At 28.6% G+C, this 19328-nt stretch overlaps 19 non-coding genes across 19 annotated transcripts; all 19 read left to right on the forward strand.

Moving 5' to 3' along the window:
- Positions 1-4353: 4353 nt before the first annotated feature.
- Positions 4354-4435, forward strand: TRNAS-AGA. The gene has a single exon. It is a non-coding gene; the product is annotated as a tRNA-Ser (tRNA).
- Positions 4436-5321: 886 nt separating this feature from the next.
- Positions 5322-5406, forward strand: TRNAY-GUA. The gene is given in 2 exon segments: positions 5322-5358; positions 5371-5406. It is a non-coding gene; the product is annotated as a tRNA-Tyr (tRNA).
- A 722-nt stretch (positions 5407-6128) lies between these two features.
- TRNAY-GUA lies at positions 6129-6213 on the forward strand. Its single transcript is given in 2 exon segments — positions 6129-6165; positions 6178-6213. It is a non-coding gene; the product is annotated as a tRNA-Tyr (tRNA).
- A 658-nt stretch (positions 6214-6871) lies between these two features.
- TRNAS-AGA lies at positions 6872-6953 on the forward strand. Its single transcript has one exon. It is a non-coding gene; the product is annotated as a tRNA-Ser (tRNA).
- Positions 6954-7864: 911 nt separating this feature from the next.
- On the forward strand, positions 7865-7949 carry TRNAY-GUA. The gene is given in 2 exon segments: positions 7865-7901; positions 7914-7949. It is a non-coding gene; the product is annotated as a tRNA-Tyr (tRNA).
- A 645-nt stretch (positions 7950-8594) lies between these two features.
- Positions 8595-8676, forward strand: TRNAS-AGA. The gene has a single exon. It is a non-coding gene; the product is annotated as a tRNA-Ser (tRNA).
- Positions 8677-9586: 910 nt separating this feature from the next.
- On the forward strand, positions 9587-9671 carry TRNAY-GUA. The gene is given in 2 exon segments: positions 9587-9623; positions 9636-9671. It is a non-coding gene; the product is annotated as a tRNA-Tyr (tRNA).
- Positions 9672-10331: 660 nt separating this feature from the next.
- On the forward strand, positions 10332-10413 carry TRNAS-AGA. Its single transcript has one exon. It is a non-coding gene; the product is annotated as a tRNA-Ser (tRNA).
- An 862-nt stretch (positions 10414-11275) lies between these two features.
- TRNAY-GUA lies at positions 11276-11360 on the forward strand. Its single transcript is given in 2 exon segments — positions 11276-11312; positions 11325-11360. It is a non-coding gene; the product is annotated as a tRNA-Tyr (tRNA).
- Positions 11361-12010: 650 nt separating this feature from the next.
- On the forward strand, positions 12011-12092 carry TRNAS-AGA. Its single transcript has one exon. It is a non-coding gene; the product is annotated as a tRNA-Ser (tRNA).
- Positions 12093-12993: 901 nt separating this feature from the next.
- TRNAY-GUA lies at positions 12994-13078 on the forward strand. The gene is given in 2 exon segments: positions 12994-13030; positions 13043-13078. It is a non-coding gene; the product is annotated as a tRNA-Tyr (tRNA).
- Positions 13079-13730: 652 nt separating this feature from the next.
- Positions 13731-13812, forward strand: TRNAS-AGA. Its single transcript has one exon. It is a non-coding gene; the product is annotated as a tRNA-Ser (tRNA).
- A 589-nt stretch (positions 13813-14401) lies between these two features.
- On the forward strand, positions 14402-14486 carry TRNAY-GUA. Its single transcript is given in 2 exon segments — positions 14402-14438; positions 14451-14486. It is a non-coding gene; the product is annotated as a tRNA-Tyr (tRNA).
- Positions 14487-15143: 657 nt separating this feature from the next.
- On the forward strand, positions 15144-15225 carry TRNAS-AGA. Its single transcript has one exon. It is a non-coding gene; the product is annotated as a tRNA-Ser (tRNA).
- A 589-nt stretch (positions 15226-15814) lies between these two features.
- On the forward strand, positions 15815-15899 carry TRNAY-GUA. The gene is given in 2 exon segments: positions 15815-15851; positions 15864-15899. It is a non-coding gene; the product is annotated as a tRNA-Tyr (tRNA).
- A 659-nt stretch (positions 15900-16558) lies between these two features.
- Positions 16559-16640, forward strand: TRNAS-AGA. Its single transcript has one exon. It is a non-coding gene; the product is annotated as a tRNA-Ser (tRNA).
- Positions 16641-17262: 622 nt separating this feature from the next.
- TRNAY-GUA lies at positions 17263-17347 on the forward strand. Its single transcript is given in 2 exon segments — positions 17263-17299; positions 17312-17347. It is a non-coding gene; the product is annotated as a tRNA-Tyr (tRNA).
- Positions 17348-18012: 665 nt separating this feature from the next.
- On the forward strand, positions 18013-18094 carry TRNAS-AGA. Its single transcript has one exon. It is a non-coding gene; the product is annotated as a tRNA-Ser (tRNA).
- A 901-nt stretch (positions 18095-18995) lies between these two features.
- On the forward strand, positions 18996-19080 carry TRNAY-GUA. Its single transcript is given in 2 exon segments — positions 18996-19032; positions 19045-19080. It is a non-coding gene; the product is annotated as a tRNA-Tyr (tRNA).
- Positions 19081-19328: the final 248 nt, after the last annotated feature.

A 19328-nucleotide genomic window follows, 5' to 3' on the forward strand; every position in this document is an offset into this window, starting at 1 on the left:
GACATACTCCAATCTTGCTTGATAGCTCCAAAAAACGAGGTCAGGACAGTGGCTTAGTGAATGCGTCGTCGAGCTGCTCGTGAGTAGATACATGAGATATTCATAAAGTACCCAAGTTTACATTGTCGCGGATGAAGTGATAATCTAAAACAAGATGCTTTATTCGGGAGTGAAACACATGATTATTACAGAGATACGTCGCCCCCATCACAATATACTACTGTGTATGTGGCAAAGTGACACTGAGCTTAGTGAGTATTAGAAAGATTTATAACCTATGGATATAATCCGTTTTTTAGTTCAGGAATATTTTTCGAACTTTCTTGATATAGTATCTTTTTCACCACGATCAAAAATTTTGAATGACCATAGTATAAGCTACATTGTCTACATATATATACTAATTCAAGAAAAGTATATATATGTATCGTGGTGAATTTCTTAGAGTTAGCATATTATCTATATTAAAACACGAAAAGTATAGTACAAAAGGAATATGTAAAATGTAAATAAAATTCAATTTGAAGATTGCTGCATGTGCCTATCAATTTTCAATGTTCTCTTAAGGGTAGTGAAAATTCTCTGCCATTTTCTTGCATGAACTTATCTTTTCATTTTAACTAATATAATCAGTCATGCTATCCTAAATATTATTTCTACCATTTTACTTAACTTGGACATAAATTGTTTTTAATTTGTACTCAATTGGAGTAAAAAACAATATCCAGCAAAAAATAATAATGTTTGGAAATATGTAGAGTTTGGAGGTTTAGATGATAAATTTTTGGACAATTGATACATTCATGTTGGTAAAATTTTAAAATATCCTTCAAACTCGTCTACTTCTCCCAAAAAAGTTAACAATAATGATAGAGAGTATTACATAGATTAATCTATAATAGAACAATGTTTGAGTTAATAATTAAAGTGGACATGCCGGAGTTGTTATCGGGCATGACTAGAAATCATGTGGGCTTTGCCCGCGCAGGTTTGAATCCTGCCGTTCACGCTTTTTAGATTTTGTTAAAGAAAATACCACTATTGTGTAATATTTTTCTAATGATAGTTTACTTAGTACTATTAGGTAAATTAAAAAATGTTACAAAACAGTTCGAGATACAAATAATTAACAAACCTTTTTATTTTCTTCCTATTATACTCAAAAAGATGAACCAAACAAGAATATCCTTAACTAATCGACCTTATTATAATGCCGACTTTAGTTCAGTCGGTAGAGCGGAGGGCTCTATTTTAGCAGAAATTCCTTAGGTGGCAACTATTTTGCTTTATAGTTAATTTTATGTTTTCGGAGAACTTTAATAATATGACGCATATGTACATATCTTAAAATATATATTCCGTAATAAGAGTATATACAAAAAATTAGGTTTGTTTCAGAAAATAGGGTGGACTAATTTAAAAAAATAACTAGAAATTTATTTTAAAATTAAACAATGTTAGAACAAATTAGAAAGATTTATAACATGTGGTTATAATCCTTATCTTTTAGTTAATGAAATTTTTTTGAACTTTCTTGATTTAGTAATTTTTTTTTCACCAAGATCAACAATTTTTAATGACCATATTATAAGCTCCATTGTCTACGTATATATAAAAATTCAAGAAAATAAAAAGCTTCATTATAGAAAAATGATTATAGTGTCAGATCAAAATCGAGGACTATTGTGCCACCAGTTCAAATAGTCCCCACAAGATTTTGTGAACTAGTTTCTTCTAATTGTATATGACTGCTAAAATTAACTGGGTAATATGTTATATATTATGGCTTTCTGTTTAATTTTTTTAAAGCAAATATATACTAAATAACCATTTAAATGAGCAAAAGATATGTACATTATTGTGTATCAATAATATATATGTAGAATGTGCACATGTATGAAATACTCAGTTGGTAGAGTGGAGGACTGTAGTCGTTGCAGAATATCCTTATGTCACTAGTTCAAATCCGGTAGGTCGGAAATGTTTTAGTCTAGACTTTTTCATTTTGATTTTGACATTATGTGTCATAAAACAAAATTGCGTAATTATACCATAAATTGAACGTCATGCAGCTCAATTTCAAATTTTTATGTCTTATTTTTTTCAATACTGAATGGGCTAAAGTGAACATTCAAAACTAATTTCTTAGAGTTAGCATATTATCTATATTCAAACACAAAAAATATAGTACAAAATGAATTTTTAAAACATAAATAAAATTCAATTTGGAAGATTGTTGCATGTGCCTATCAGTTTTCAATGTTCTCTTAAGGGTAAAATGGAAATTCTCTACCATTTTATTGCATGAACTTATCTTTTCATTTTAATTAATATAACCAATCATGCCTATCATATATATTATTTCTATCATTTTACTTAAATCTGACAAATAAATTGTTTTTAATTTGTATTCAACTGGAATAAAAAATAATATCTAGCAAAAAATAGTAATTTTTGGAAATATGTAGAGTTTCGAGGTTTAGATGATTAACTTTTGGAATATTGATACATTCTTCTATTGATAAAATTTTGAAATATCCTTTACTCTCGTCCACTTCTCCCAACAAATAAAAAATAATGATTGAGAGTATTATGTAGATTAATCTATAATAGAAAAATGTTTCAGTTAATTGTTAAAGTGGACGGGCCGGAGTGGTTATCGGGCATTACTAGAAATCATGTGGGCTTTGCTTGAGCAGGTTCGAATCTTGACATTCACGCTTTTGAGAAACAAGTTTTTTATAAAATACAACTATTTTGTAATTATTTTTCTTATGATAGTTTATTTATTACACTAAGGTAAATTAAAAAATGCTACAAAAAAGTTTGGGATACAAATAATTATTTAACCTTTTTATGTTTTTCCTGTTATACTCAAAAAAGGATTAACCAAACAAGCATATCATTAATTAATCTACATTAATACAATTACAACTTTAGCTCAGTTGGTAAAGCGGATGGCTGTATTTTTAGCAGAAATCCATTAGGTCACATATATATTTTGCTCTTATAGTTAATTTAATTTTTCAAAGTAGTTTAATAATCTTACGCATATGTACAATTTTACAATGTATATTCCATAATATATATAAAAACTTAGGTTTGCTTCAGAAAATAGGGTGGACTAATTTAAAAATAAGATAAATTTCTTCTGAAATAAAACAATGTTTATAACAAATTCGAAAGATTTTTAATCTGTGGTTATAATCCTTTTCTTTTAGTTAAGAAAACATTCTTGAACTTTCCTGATTTAGTAATTTTTTCACCAAGATCAAAAATTTTGAATTAGGATAGTATAAGCTGCATTGTCTACATAGATATAAAATTTTAAGAAAATAAAAAGCTTCTTTATAGAAAAATGATTATCTGAGTGTCAGATAAAAATCGAGGACTATTTTGCCACCAGTTCAAATAGTCCCTGCAAGATTTTGTGAACTAGTTTCTTCTAATTGTATGTGACTGCTACAATGGACTGGGCACTATGTATTATATTACGGCTTTCTGTATTATTTTAAGAAGCGTAAACTATACACCCATTTAAATGAGCAAACAATATGGACATTATTGTGTATCAATATTCTATATGTAGAATGTACACATGTATGAAATGTTGTATACATTTGACCTTAGCTCAGTTGGTACAGCAGAGACTGTAGTCGTTGCAGAATATCCTTAGGTCACTTGTTCGGATCCGGAACGTCGGAAATGTTTTAGTCAAGACTTTTTCATTTTTATTTTGACATTATTTGTCAGAAAACTGAATTTTGTAATTATACCATAAATTATGCAGCTCAATTCCATCATTTTGGTGTCTTACTTTTTTCAATACTGAATGTGCTAAAGTGAACATTCAAAAGTAATGTCTTAGAGTAGCCTATTATCTATATTCAAACACGAAAACTTTAGTACAAAATGAATATGTCAAAGGTAAATAAAATTCATTTTGGAAGCTTGTTGCATGTGCCTATCAGTTTTCAATGTTCTCTTCCGGGTAGTGGAAGTTCTCTGCCATTTTCATGCATGAACTTATTTTTTCATTTAAAATAATATAATCAATCATGCCTATCCTAAATATTATTTATATCATTATACTTAAGTTGGACATATAATTTTTTTTTAATTTGTAATCAACTGGAATAAAAAAACAAAATCTAGCAAAAAATAATAATGTTTGGAAATATGTATAGTTTGGAGGTTTAGATGATTAATTTTTGGACTATTGATACATTCTTCTGTTGGTAAAATTTTAAAATATCCTTTACACTCGTCTACTTCTCCGAAAAATCAACAACAATGATTTAGAGTATTATGTTGATTACTCTATAGTAGAACAATGATCCAGTTAATTATTAAGTGGACGTGCCTGAGTGGTTATCGGGCATGACTAGAAATCATGTTGGCTTTGCCCGTACAGGTTCGAATCCTGCTGTTCACGCTTTTGAGAAACCGGGGTTTTAGAAAATACGACTATTTTATAATTTTTTTTCTAATGATAGTTTAATTTTTACACATAGGTAAATTAGGAAATGTTACAAAACAGTTCAAGATACAAATAATTAATAATTTTTTTTGTGTGTTTTCCTATTATACTCGAAAAAGTATTAGCCAAACAAGCATATCCTTATCTAATATACCTTATTACAATGCTGACTTAAGCTCAGTTAGTAGAGCAGAGGGCTGTATTTTAAGTAGAAATTACTTAGGTCGCAACTATTTTTCTTTTATAGTTAATTTTAAAAAAGTTAAATAATATTACACATATGTACAATCTAATAATGTATATACTGTAATAGGAGTTTATAAACAAATTAGGTTTGTTTCAGAAAATAGGGTGAACTGATTTAAAAATAATTATAACTTTCTTTTATAAATAAACAATGTTTATAACAAATTATAACCTGTGGTTATTATCCTTTTCTTTTAGTTAAGGAAAATTTCTCGAACTTTCTTGATTTAGTAGTTTTTTTCTCCAAGATCAATAAATTTGAATGAACATAGTATAAGCTACATTGTCAATGTATATAATAAAAATCTAAGAAAATAAAAAGCTTCTTTAGAAAAATGATTCCCGAGTGTCAGATAAAAATCAAGGACTATTGTACCGCCAGTTCAAATAGTCCCCGCAAGATTTTGTGAATTAGTTCATCTAATTGCTTGCTACTGCTACAATGGACGGGGAAGTATTTATTATATTATGGCTTTCTTTTTTATTTTGCTAAGCATAAACTATATAATTATTTAAATGAGCAAACAATATGGACATTAGTGTGTATCAATAATCTATATGTTGACTGTACATATGTATGAAATGTTTTATACATCCGACCTTAGCTCAGTTGGTAGAGCGGAGGACTGTAGTAGTTGCAGAATATCCTTAGGTCACTGGTTCGAATCCGGTAGGTCGGAAATGTTTTAGTCAAGAATTTTTCATTTTGATTTTGACATTATGTGTCAGAAAACTGAATTGTGTAATTATACCATAAATTGAACGTTATGCAGCTAAATTTCTTATTTCTGGTGTATTTTTTTTCCAATAATGAATGTGCTAAACTGAACATTAAAAAGCAATTTCTAAGAGTTACCCTATTATCTATATTCAGACACGAAAACTATAGTACAAAATGAATATATAAAAAGTAAATAAAATTCAATTTGGAAGATTGTTGCATGTGCCAATCAGTTTTTAATGTTATCTTAAGGGTAGTGGAAGTTCTCTGCCATTTTCTTGCATGAACTTATCTTTTCATTTTAATTAATATAATCAATCATGCTATCCTAAATATTATTTCTACCATTTTACTTAAGTTGGAGATAGTAATTGTTTTAAATTTGTATTTAACCGGAATAAAAAAATATATAGCAAAAAATATTAATGTTTGGAAATATGTAGAGTTTGGAGGTTTAGATAGTAAATTTTTGGACTATTGATACATTCTTTTGTTGGTCAATTTAAAAAATCCTTTAATTACAATTGTCTACTTCTCCCAAAAAATCAACAATAATAATTGAGAGTGTTATGTAGATTAATCTACAATAGAACCATGTTTCAGTTAATTATTAATATGTACATTATTATGTATCAATAATCTATATGTAGAATGTAGACATGTATGAAATGTTATATACATCCGACCTTAGCTCAGTTGGTAGAGCGGAGGACTGTAGTAGTTGCAAAATATCCTTAGGTCACTGGTTCAAATCCGGTAGGTCGGAAATGTTTTAGTCAAGAATTTTTCATTTTGATTTTGACGTTATGTGTCAGATAACTGAATTGTGTAATTATGCCAAAAATTGTACGTTATGCAGCAAAATATCATATTTTAGGTGTCTTATTTTTTTCAATACTGAATGTGCTAATGTGAACATTAAAAAGTAATTTCTAAGAGTTAGCCTATTATCTATATTCAAACACGAAAACTATAATAGAAACTGAATATGCAAAATGTAAATAAAATTCAATTTGGAAGATTGTCGCATGTGCCAATCAGTTTTTAATGTTGTCTTAAATGGAATTTCTCCGCCATTTTCTTGCTTAAACTTGTCTTTTAATTTTTATTAATATAATCAATCTTGCTATCCTAAATATTATTTCTATCATTTTACTTAAGTGGGAGATAGAATTTTTTTTTAATTTGTATTCAACTGTAAAAAAAAACAATATCTAGCAAAAAATATTAATGTTATGAAATATGTAGAGTTTGGATGTTTAGATAATAAATTTTTGGACTATTGATACATTCTTCTGTTGGCAAAATTTTAGAATATACTTTAAATACAATCATCTACTTCTCCAGAAAAAAATCAACAATAATGATTGAGAGTGTCATGTAGATTAATCTACAATGGAACAATGTTTCAGTTAATTTTTAAAGTGGACGTGCCAGAGTGGTTATCGGGCATGACTAGAAATCATATGGGGTTTGCCCGCGCAGGTTCGAATCCTGCCAATCACGCTTTCGAGAAACAGTTCTTTTTAAAAAAAAGAAAATACCACTATTTTGTAATTATTTTTCTTATGATAGTTTACTTATTGCATTTACGTAAATTAAAAATGTTACAAAACAGTTCGAGATACAAATAACTAACTATCATTTTTATGTTATTCCTTTTATACTAGAAAAAGATTAACCAAACAAGCATGTCCTTATCTAATCTATCTTATTACAATCCCGACTTTAGCTCAGTCGGTAGAGCAGGGGGCTGTATTTTTAGCAGAAATTCCTTAGGTCGCAACTGTTTTGCTTTTATAGTTAATTTTATTTTTTCAGAGTATTTTAATAATATTACGCATATGTACATGTCTTATAATTTATATTCCGTAATAGGAGTATATAACAATATTAGGTTTGGTTCAGAAAATAGGGTGGACTAACTTAAATATAATTACAATTTTCTTTTAAAATTAAACAATGTTTATAAAAAAATTAGAAAGATTTTTACTCTGTGATTTTATTCCATTTTTTTAGTTAAGGAAAAATTTCCCGAACTTTCTTGATTTAGCAATATTTCCCTCCAAGATCAAAATTTTGAATGAACATAGTATAAGTTAAATTGTCTATGTTTATATAAAAATTTAAGAAATAAAAAGATTTTCTATAGAAAAATGATTATCGAGTGTCAGATAAAAATCGAGGACTATTGAACCACCAGTTCAAATTGTCCCAGTAAGATTTTGTGAATTAGTTTCTTCTAATTGTTTGCTACTGCTACAATGGACTGGGCAATATGTATTATATTATGGCTTGGTTTTTTATTTTGTTATGCATAAACTATATAACTATTTAAATGAGCAAACAATATGTACATTATTGTGTATCAATAACCTATATGTAAAATGTAGACATGTATGAAATGTTGTATACATCCGACCTTAGCTCAGTTGGTAGAGCGGAGGACTGTAGTAGTTGCAGAATATCCTTAGGTCACTGGTTCGAATCCGGTAGGTCGGAAATGTTTTAGTCAAGACTTTTTCATTTTGATTTTGACGTTATGTGTCAGAAAACTGAATTGTGTAATTATGCTAAAAATTGTACGTTATGCAGCTAAATATCAGGTATCTTATTTTTTCTCAATACTGAATGTGCTAAAGTAAACATTAAAAAGTAATTTCTAAAAGTTAGCCTATTATCTATATTCAAACACGAAAACTATAAAACAAACTGAATATGCAAAATGTAAATAAAATTCAATTTGGAAGATTGTCGCATGTGCCAATCAGTTTTTAATGTTGTCTTAAATGGAAGTTCTCCGCAATTTTCTTGCATGAACTTGTCTTCTAATTTTTATTAATATAATCATGCTATCATAAATATTATTTCTATCATTTTACTTAGGTTGGAGATAGAAATTGTTTTTAATTTGTATTCAACTGGAATAAAAACAATATCTAGCAAAAATATTAATGTTTTGAAATATGTAGAGTTTGGATGTTTAGATAATAAATGTTTGGACTATTGATACATTCTTCTGTTGGTAATATTTTAGAATATCCTTTAAATACAATCATCTACTTCTCCCGAAAAAATCAACAATAATGATTGAGAGTGTCATGTAGATTAATCTACAATGGAACAATGTTTCAGTTAATTATTAAAGTGGACGTGCCGGAGTGGTTATCGGGCATGACTAGAAATCATGTGGGCTTTGCCCGCGCAGGTTCGAATCCTGCCGTTCACGCTTTTGAGAAACAGTTTTTTTTTAAAAGAAAATACCACTATTTTGTAATTATTTTTCTTATAATAGTTTACTTATTACATTTACGTCAATTAAAAATGTTACAAAACAGTTCGAGATACAAATAATTTACTATCATTTTTATGTTCTTCCTATTATACTAAAAAAGGAAGAACCAAACAAGCAAGGCCTTATCTAATCTATCTTATTACAATCCCGACTTTAGCTCAGTCAGTAGAGCTGGGGGGCTGTATTTTTAGCAGAAATTCCTTAGGTCGCAACTGTTTTGCTTTTATAGTTAATTTTATTTTTTCAGAGTATTTTAATAATATTACGCATATGTACATGTCTTCTAATGTATATTCCGTAATAGGAGTATATAAAAAAATTAGGTTTGTTTCAGAAAATAGGGTGGAATGACTTAAATAAAATTACAATTTTCTTTTAAAATTAAAGAATGTTTAAAAAAAATTAGAAAGATTTTTAATTTGTGGTTTTTTATCCCCATTTTTAGTTAAGGAAAATTTCCCGAACTTTCTTTATTTAGCAATATTATTCTCCAAGATCAATAATTTTGAATGAACATAGTATAAATTACATTGTCTATGTTTATATAAAAATTGAAGAAATAAAATGCTTCTTTGTAGAAAAATGATTATCGAGTGTCAGATAAAAATCGAAGACTATTGAACCACCAGTTCAAATTGTCCCCGCAAGATTTTGTGAATTAGTTTCTTCTAATTCTTTGCTACTGCTACAATTGACTGGGCAATATGTATTATATTATGGCTTGGTTTTTTATTTTTTTATAAATTAAACTATATAACTATTTAAATGAGCAAACAATATATACATTATTGTGTATCAATAATCTATATGTAGAATGTAGACATGTATGAAATGTTGTATACATCCGACCTTAGCTCAGTTGGTAGAGCGGAGGACTGTAGTAGTTGCAGAAAATCCTTAGGTCACTGGTTCGAATCCGGTAGGTCGGAAATGTTTTAGTCAAGACGTTTTCATTTTGATTTTGACGTTACGTGTCAGAAAACTGAATTGTGTAATTATGCCAAAAATTTGAATGTTATGCAGCTAAATATCATCTTTTAGGTGTCTTATTTTTTCAATACTGAATCTGCTAAAGTGAACATTAAAAAGTAATATCTAAGAGTTAGCCTATTATCTATATTCAAACACGAAAAATGTAACACAAAATGAATTTGTAAAATGTAAATAAAATTCAATTTGGAAGATTATCGCATGTGCCAATCAGTTTTTAATGTTGTCTTAAGGGTAGTGGAAGTTCCCTGCCATTTTCTTGCATGAACTTGTCCTTCAATATTTATTAATATAATCAATCATAGTATCCTAAATATTATTTCTATCATTTTAATTAAGTTGGAGATATAAATTGTTTTTAATTTGTATTCAACTGGAATAAAAAAAATATCTAAAAAAAATATTAATGTTTTGAAATATGTAGAGTTTGGATGTTTAGATAATAAATTTTTGGACTATTGATACATTCTTCTGTTGGTAATATTTTAGAATATCCTTTAAATACAATCATCTACTTCTCCCGAAAAAATCAACAATAATGATTGAGAGTGTCATGTAGATTAATCTACAATGGAACAATGTTTCAGTTAATTATTAAAGTGGATGTGCCGGAGTGGTTATCGGGCATGACTAGAAATCATGTGGGCTTTGCCCGCGCAGGTTCAAATCCTGCCGTTCACGCTTTTGAGAAACAGTTTTTTTTAAAAGAAAATACCACTATGTTGTAATTATTTTTCTTATGTTAGTTTACTTATTTCATTTAGGTAAATTAAAAATGTTACAAAACAGTTCGAGATACAAATAACTAACTATCATTTTATGTTCTTCCTATTATACTCAAAAAGGATTAACCAAACAAGCATGTCCTTATCTAATCTATCTTATTACAATCCCGACTTTAGCTCAGTCGGTAGAGCTGGGGGCTGTATTTTTAGCAGAAATTCCTTAGGTCGCAACTGTTTTGCTTTTATAGATAATTTTATTTTTTCAGAGTATTTTAATAATATTACGCAAATGTACATGTCTTATAATGTATATTCCGTAATAGGAGTATATAAAAAAATTAGGTTTGGTTCAGAGAATAGGGTGGACTAACTTAAATAAAATTACAATTTTCTTTTAAAATTAAACAATGTTTATAAAAAAAATTAGAAAGATTTTAAATCTGTGGTTTTAGAAATATTATTCTGCAAGATCAACAATTTTGAATGAACATAGTATAAGTTACATTGTCTATGTTTATATAAAAATTGAAGAAATAAAAAGCTTCTTTATAGCAAAATGATTATCAAGTGTCAGATAAAAATCGAAGACTATTGAACCACCAGTTCAAATTGTCCCCGCAAGATTTTGTGAATTAGTTTCTTCTAATTGTTTGCTACTGTTACAATGGACTGGGCAATATGTATTATATTATGGCTTGGTTTTTTATTTTTTTTATGCATAAACTATATAACTATTTAAATGAGCAAACAATATGTACATTATTGTGTATCAATAATCTATATGTAGAATGTAGACATGTATGAAATGTTGTATACATCCGACCTTAGCTCAGTTGGTAGAGCGGAGGACTGTAGTAGTTGCTGAAAATCCTTAGGTCACTGGTTCGAATCCGGTAGGTCGGAAATGTTTTAGTCAAGACGTTTTCATTTTGATTTTGACGTTATGTGTCAGAAAACTGAATTGTGTAATTATACCAAAAATTGAACGTTATGCAGCTAAATATCATCTTTTAGGTGTCTTATTTTTTTCAATACTGAATCTGCTAAAGTGAACATTAAAAAGTAATTTATTATCTATATTCAAACACGAAAAATATAACACAAAATAAATTTTTAAAATGTAAATAAAATTTAATTTGGAAGATTGTTGCATGTGCCAATCAGTTTTTAATGTTGTCTTAAGGGTAGTGGAAGTTCTCTGCCATTTTCTTGCATGAACTTGTCCTTTAATATTTTTATTAATATAATCAATCATGCTATCCTAAATATTATTTCTATCATTTTACTTAAGTTGGAGATAGAAATTGTTTTTAATTTTTATTCAACTGGAATAGAAAAATATATAGCAAAAAAACTATTACTGTTTTGAAATATGTAGAGTTTGGATGTTTGGATAATTAAATTTTGGACTATTGATACATTCTTCTGTTGGTAAAATTTTAGAATATCCTTTAAATACAATCATCTACTTCTCCCGAAAAAATCAACAATAATGATTGAGAGTGTCATGTAGATTAATCTACAATGAAACAATGTTTCAGTTAATTATTAAAGTGGACGTGCCGGAGTGGTTATCGGGCATGACTAGAAATCATGTGGGCTCTGCCCGCGCAGGTTCGAATCCTGCCGTTCACGCTTTTGAAAAACAATTTTTTTAAAAAAGAAAATACCATTATTTTGTAATTATTTTTTTTATGATAGTTTACATATTACATTTTGGTAAATTAAAAATGTTACAAAACAGTTCGAGATACAAATAATTAAATATCATTTTTATGGTCTTCCTATTATACTCAAAAAGGATTAACCAAACAAGCAAGTCCTTATCTAATTTATCTTATTACAATCCCGACTTTAGCTCAGTCTGTAGAGCTGGGGGGCTGTATTTTTAGCAGAAATTCCTTAGGTCGCAACTGTTTTGGTCTTATAGTTAATTTTTTTTCCGAGTATTTTAATATTATTACGCATATGTACATGTCTTCTAATGTATATTCCGTAATAGGAGTATATAACAAAATTAGGTTTGTTTCAGAAAATAGGGTGGACTGACTTAAATATAATTACAATTTTCTTTTAAAATTAAACAACGTTTATAAAAAATTAGAAAGATTTTTAATCTGTGATTTTAATCCCTCTTTTTAGTTAAGGAAAATTTCCCGAACTTTCTTTATTTAGCAATATTATTCTCCAAGATCAACAATTTTGTATGAACATAGTATAAGCTACATTGTCTATGTTTATATAAAAATTGAAGAAATAAAAAGCTTCTTTATAGAAAAATGATTGAGTGTCAGATAAAAATCGAGGACTATTGAACCACCAATTCAAATTGTCCTTGCAAAATTTTGTGAATTAGTTTCTTCTAATTGTTTGCTACTGCTACAAAGGACTGGGCAATGTGTATTATATTATGGTTGGTTTTTTATTTTGTTATGCATAAACTATATAACTATTTAAATGAGCAAACAATATGTACATTATTGTGTATCAATAATCTATATGTAGAATGTAGACATGTATGAAATGTTGTATACATCCGACCTTAGCTCAGTTGGTAGAGCGGAGGACTGTAGTAGTTGCAGAAAATCCTTAGGTCACTGGTTCGAATCCGGTAGGTCGGAAATGTTTTAAATAAGACGTTTTCATTTTGATTTTAACGTTATGTGTCAGAAAACAGAATTGTGTAATTATGCCAAAAATTGTACGTTATCCAGCTAAATATCATCTTTTAGGTGTCTTATTTTTTTCAATACTGAATCTGCTAAAGTGAACATTAAAAAGTAATTTCTAAGAGTTAGCCTATTATCTATATTCAAACACGAAAACTATAATACAAACTGAATATGCAAAATGTAAATAAAGTTCAATTTGGAAGATTGTCGCATGTGCCAATCAGTTTTTAATGTTGTCTTAAGTGGAAGTTTTCCACCATGTTCTTGCATGAACTTGTCTTTTAATTTTTATTAATATAATCATGCTATCCTAAATATTATTTCTATCATTTTACTTAAGTTGGAGATAGAAATTGTTTTTAATTTTAATTCAACGGGAATAAAAACAATATCTAGCAAAACATATTAATGTTATGAAATATGTAGAGTTTGGATGTTTAGATAATTAAATTTTGGACTATTGATACATTCTTCTGTTGGAAAAATTTTAGAATATCCTTTAAATACAATCATCTACTTCTCCCGAAAAAATCAATAATAATGATTAAGAGTGTCATGTAGATTAATCTACAATGGAACAATGTTTCAGTTAATTATTAAAGTGGACGTGCCGGAGTGGTTATCGGGCATGACTAGAAATCATGTGGGCTTTGCCCGCGCAGGTTCGAATCCTGCCGTTCACGCTTTTGAGAAACAGTTTTTTTTTTAAAAGAAAATACCACTATTTTGTAATTAATTTTTTTATGATAGTTTACTTATTACATTTAGGTAAATTAAAAATGTTACAAAACAGTTCGAGATACAAATAACTAACTATCATTTTTATGTTCTTCCTATTATACTCAAAAAGGATTAACCAAACAAGCATGTCCTTTTCTAATCTCTCTTATTACAATCCCGACTTTAGCAATATTATTCTCCAAGATCAACAATTTTGAATGAACATAGTATAAGTTACTTTGTCTATGTTTATATAAAAATTGAAGAAATAAGAAGCTTCTTTATAGAAAAATGATTATCGAGTATCAGATAAAAATCGATGACTATTGAACCACCAGTTCAAATTGTCCCCGCAAGATTTTGTGAATTAGTTTCTTCTAATTGCTTGCTACTGTTACAATGGACTGGGCAATATGTATTATATTATGGCTTGGTTTTTTATTTTTTTATGCATAAACTATATAACTATTTAAATGAGCAAACAATATGTACATTATTGTGTATCAATAATCTATATGTAGAATGTAGACATGTATGAAATGTTGTATACATCCGACCTTAGCTCAGTTGGTAGAGCGGAGGACTGTAGTAGTTGCAGAAAATCCTTAGGTCACTGGTTCGAATCCGGTAGGTCGGAAATGTTTTAGTCAAGACGTTTTCATTTTGATTTTGACGTTATGTGTCAGAAAACTGAATTGTGTAATTATTCCAAAAATTGAACGATATGCAGCTAAATATCATCGTTTAGGTGTCTTATTTTTTTTCAATATTGAATGTGCTAAAGTGAACATTAAAAAGTAATTTCTAAGAGTTATCCTATTATCTATATTCAAACACGAAAACTATAATACAAACTGAATATGCAAAATGTAAATAAAGTTCAATTTGGAAGATTGTCGCATGTGCCAATCAGTTTTTAATGTTGTCTTAAGTGGAAGTTTTCCGCCATTTTCTTGCATGAACTTGTCTTTTAATTTTTATTAATATAATCAATCATGCTATCCTAAATATTATTTTTATCATTTTACTTAAGTTGGAGATAGAAATTGTTTTTAATTTGTATTCAACGGGAATAAAAACAATATCTAGCAAAACATATTAATGTTATGAAATATGTAGAGTTTGGATGTTTAGATAATAAATTTTTGGACTATTGATACATTCTTCTGTTGGTAAAATTTTAGAATATCCTTTAAATACAGTCATCTACTTCTCCCGAAAAAATCAATAATAATGATTGAGAGTGTCATGTAGATTAATCTACAATGGAACAATGTTTCAGTTAATTATTTAAGTGGACGTGCCGGAGTGGTTATCGGGCATGACTAGAAATCATGTCGGCTTTGCCCGCGCAGGTTCGAATCCTGCCGTTCACGCTTTTGAGAAACAGTTTTTTTTTAAAAAGAAAATACCACTATTTTGTAATTAATTTTCTTATGATAGTTTACTTATTACATTTAGGTAAATTAAAAATGTTACAAAACAGTTCGAGATACAAATAACTAACTATCATTTTTATGTTCTTCCTGTTATACTCAAAAAGGATTAACCAAACAAGCATGTCCTTATCTAATCTCTCTTATTACAATCCCGACTTTAGCAATATTATTCTCCAAGATCAACAATTTTGAATGAACATAGTATAAGTTACATTGTCTATGTTTATATAAAAATTGAAGAAATAAGAAGCATCTTTATAGAAAAATGATTATCGAGTGTCAGATAAAAATTGAAAACAATTGAACCACCGGTTCAAATTGTCCCCGCAAGATTTTGTGAATTAGTTTCTTCTAATTGTTTGCTACTGTTACAATGGACTGGGCAATATGTATTATATTATGGCTTGGTTTTTTATTTTTTTATGCATAAACTATATAACTATTTAAATGAGCAAACAATATGTACATTATTGTGTATCAATAATCTATATGTAGAATGTAGACATGTATGAAATGTTGTATACATCCGACCTTAGCTCAGTTGGTAGAGCGGAGGACTGTAGTAGTTTCAGAAAATCCTTAGGTCACTGGTTCGAATCCGGTAGGTCGGAAATTTTTTAGTCAAGACGTTTTTATTTTGATTTTGACGTTATGTGTCAGAAAACTGAATTGTGTAATTATGCCAAAAATTGAACGTTATGCAGCTAAATATCATCGTTTAGGTGTCTTATTTTTTTTTCAATATTGAATGTGCTAAAGTGAACATTAAAAAGTAATTTCTAAGAGTTATCCTATTATCTATATTCAAACACGAAAACTATAATACAAACTGAATATGCAAAATGTAAATAAAGTTCAATTTGGAAGATTGTCGCATGTGCCAATCAGTTTTTAATGTTGTCTTAAGTGGAAGTTTTCCGCCATTTTCTTGCATGAACTTGTCTTTTAATTTTTATTAATATAATCGATCATGCTATCCTAAATATTATTTCTGTCATTTTACTTACGTTGGAGATAGAAATTGTTTTTAATTTGTATTCAACGGGAATAAAAACAATATCTAGCAAAACATATTAATGTTATGAAATATGTAGAGTTTGGATTTTTAGATAATAAATTTTTGGACTATTGATACATTCTTCTGTTGGTAAAATTTTAGAATATCCTTTAAACACAATCATCTACTTCTCCCGAAAAAAATCAATAATAATGATTGAGAGTGTCATGTCGATTAATCTACAATGGAACAATGTTTCAGTTTATTATTAAAGTGGACGTGCCGGAGTGGTTATCGGGCATGACTAGAAATCATGTGGGCTTTGCCCGCGCAGGTTCGAATCCTGCCGTTCACGCTTTTGAGAAACAGTTTTTTTTTTTAAAGAAAATACCACTGTTTTGTAATTAATTTTCTTATGATAGTTTACTTATTACATTTAGGTAAATTAAAAATGTTACAAAACAGTTCGAGATACAAATAACTTCTTTTTTTTTTTGTCATCAGATACAAATAACAAACTATCATTTTTATGTTCTTCCTATTATACTCAAAAAGGATTAACCAAACAAGCATGTCCTTTTCTAATCTCTCTTATCACAATCCCGACTTTAGCAATATTATTCTCCAAGATCAACAATTTTGAATGAACATAGTATAAGTTACATTGTCTATGTTTATATAAAAATTGAAGAAATAAGAAGCTTCTTTATAGAAAAATGATTATCGAGTGTCAGATAAAAATCGAAGACTAATGAACCACCAGTTCAAATTGTCCCCGCAAGATTTTGTGAATTAGTTTCTTCTAATTGTTTGCTACTGTTACAATGGACTGGGCAATATGTATTATATTATGGCTTGGTTTTTTTATTTTTTATGCATAAACTATATAACTATTTAAATGAGCAAATAATATGTACATTATTGTGTATCAATAATCTATATGTAGAATGTAGACATGTATGAAATGTTGTATACATCCGACCTTAGCTCAGTTGGTAGAGCGGAGGACTGTAGTAGTTGCAGAAAATCCTTAGGTCACTGGTTCAAATCCGGTAGGTCGGAAATGTTTTAGTCAAGACGTTTTCATTTTGATTTTGACGTTATGTGTCAGAAAACTGAATTGTGTAATTATGCCAAAAATTGAACGTTATGCAGCTAAATATCATCGTTTAGGTGTCTTATTTTTTTTTCAATATTGAATGTGCTAAAGTAAACATTAAAAAGTAATTTCTAAGAGTTATCCTATTATCTATATTCAAACACGAAAACTATAACACAAAATAAATTTGTAAAATGTAAATAAAATTTAATTTGGAAGATTGTTGCATGTGCCAATCAGTTTTTAATGTTGTCTCAAGGGTAGTGGAAGTTCTCTGCCATTTTCTTGCATGAACTTGTCCTTTAATATTTTTATTAATATAATCAATCATGCTATCCTAAATATTATTTCTATCATTTTACTTAAGTTGGAGACAGAAATTGTTTTTAATTTGTATTCAACGGGAATAAAAACAATATCTGGCAAAACATATTAATGTTATGAAATATGTAGAGTTTGGATGTTTAGATAATAAATTTTTGGACTATTGATACATTCTTCTGTTGGTAAAATTTTAGAATATCCTTTAAATACAATCATCTACTTCTCCCGAAAAAATCAACAATAATGATTGAGAGTGTCATGTAGATTAATCTACAATGGAACAATGTTTCAGTTAATTATTAAAGTGGACGTGCCGGAGTGGTTATCGGGCATGACTAGAAATCATGTGGGCTTTGCCCGCGCAGGTTCGAATCCTGCCGTTCACGCTTTTGAGAAACAATTTAAAAAAAAAAGAAAATACATCTATTTTGTAATTATTTTTCTTATGATAGTTTACATATTACATTTTGGTAAATTAAAAATGTTACAAAACAGTTCGAGATACAAATAATTAACTATCATTTTTATGGTCTTCCTATTATACTCAAAAAGGATTAACCAAACAAGCAAGTCCTTATCTATTTTATCTTATTACAATCCCGACTTTAGCTCAGTCGGTAGAGCTGGGGGGCTGTATTTTTAGCAGAAATTCCTTAGGTCGCAACTGTTTTGCTCTTATAGCTAATTTGTTTTCAGAGTATTTTAATAATATTACGCATATGTACATGTCTTCTAATGTATATTCCGTAATAGGAGTATATAACAAAATTAGGCTTGTTTCAGAAAATACGGTGGACTGACTTAAATAAAATTACAATTTTCTTTTAAAATTAAACAACGTTTATAAAAAATTAGAAAGATTTTTAATCTGTGATTTTAATCCCTTTTTTTAGTTAAGGAAAATTTCCCGAACTTTCTTTATTTAGCAATATTATTCTCCAAGATCAACAATTTTGTATGAACATAGTATAAGCTACATTGTCTATGTTTATATAAAAATTGAAGAAATAAAAAGCTTCTTTATAGAAAAATGATTGAGTGTCAGATAAAAATCGAGGACTATTGAACCACCAATTCAAATTGTCCTTGCAAAATTTTGTGAATTAGTTTCTTCTAATTGTTTGCTACTGCTACAAAGGACTGGGCAATGTGTATTATATTATGGTTGGTTTTTTATTTTGTTATGCATAAACTATATAACTATTTAAATGAGCAAACAATATGTACATTATTGTGTATCAATAATCTATATGTAGAATGTAGACATGTATGGAATGTTGTATACATCCGACCTTAGCTCAGTTGGTAGAGCGGAGGACTGTAGTAGTTGCAGAATATCCTTAGGTCACTGGTTCGAATCCGGTAGGTCGGAAATGTTTTAGTCAAGACGTTTTCATTTTGATTTTGACGTTATGTGTCAGAAAACTGATATGTGTAATTATGCCAAAAATTGTACGTTATGCAGCTAAATATCATCTTTTAGGTGTTTTTTTTTTGGGAACCCCCGAACAGTCCAGCGTTTAAAAGAGCTCTCTCAAAGCTGTTCTCCTGATATTTGCTTCCTAATGGAGACAAAGAACGAGGACAGTTTTGTTCTGAAGGAGCTCAAGGATCTCAACT

This window comes from Brassica rapa, chromosome A09 (assembly GCF_000309985.2).
Source record: "Brassica rapa cultivar Chiifu-401-42 chromosome A09, CAAS_Brap_v3.01, whole genome shotgun sequence".
In the NCBI taxonomy this organism is placed as follows: domain Eukaryota; kingdom Viridiplantae; phylum Streptophyta; class Magnoliopsida; order Brassicales; family Brassicaceae; genus Brassica; species Brassica rapa.